The following is a 1,023-nucleotide window of genomic DNA, read 5'->3' on the forward strand; positions in this document are numbered from 1 at the left end:
TCCGATTGAATGAGTATCTCTTAGATTCTTTAATCAGAATCTCCGTGGTATAAGCTAGAATTGATGGCGGCATTCATGAGAATCCGGAAAGTCTAAACCTTGTCTGTAGTATTCCGAGTAGGATTCAAGGATTGAATGACTGTGACGAGCTTCAAACTCCTGAAGGCTGGGCGTTAGTGACAGACGCAAAAGGATAGTAAATCCTATTCCAACCGGATCGAGAACCAACCGGTGATTAGCCGTGCTGTGACAGAGCGCGTGAGCATAATTTTCACTGGAAGGATGGAAGGTAGCCATTGACAACGGTGATCCACCAACACACAACTTGCCATAGGAGGACGTGCGTGCGTGAATCAGAAGACAGAGGAAAGCAGAGATTCAGAGGACAAAGCATCTCCAAAACTCCAACATATTCTCCATTACTGCACAACAAGTAACCTTTAATTTATGCTCTATTGTTTATTCGCAATTCAACTGATAAACATAATTGACTTCCTGACTAAGATTTACAAGATAACCATAGATTGCTTCAAACCAACAATCCCCGTGGGATTCGACCCTTACTCACGTAAGGTATTACTTGGACGACCCAATGCACTTGCTGGTCAGTGGTACGAGTTGTGAAAAGTGTGATTCGCAATTTGTGCTACCAATAGGCTAAGAGAAGTCTTATGGCTTCCATTCGGGCAACAGGGGCAAAGGATTCATCAAAGTCTATTCCTTCTTCTTGGTCATATCCTTGTGCCACTAGCCTTGCCTTGTTTCTTGCAATGCTACCATCTTCTCCCAACTTGTTCCGGGATATCCACTTAGTGCCGGTCACTTTCTTTCCACTTGGCCTTGGAACCAACGTCCACACTTGGTTCTTTTCAAACTCAAGAAGCTCATCCTCCATAGCCTTAATCCAAGAGGGGTCACTAAGGGCTTCCTTGACGTTTTGAGGCTCTATTTGTGAAAGAAGGGCAATGTTTGAACCTTCATTTGCCTTTCTAGTGGAGGACCTTGTTTGCATTTCATGAGAGA

The sequence above is a fragment of the Arachis ipaensis genome, chromosome B06 (assembly GCF_000816755.2).
Source record: "Arachis ipaensis cultivar K30076 chromosome B06, Araip1.1, whole genome shotgun sequence".
NCBI classification, from domain to species: domain Eukaryota; kingdom Viridiplantae; phylum Streptophyta; class Magnoliopsida; order Fabales; family Fabaceae; genus Arachis; species Arachis ipaensis.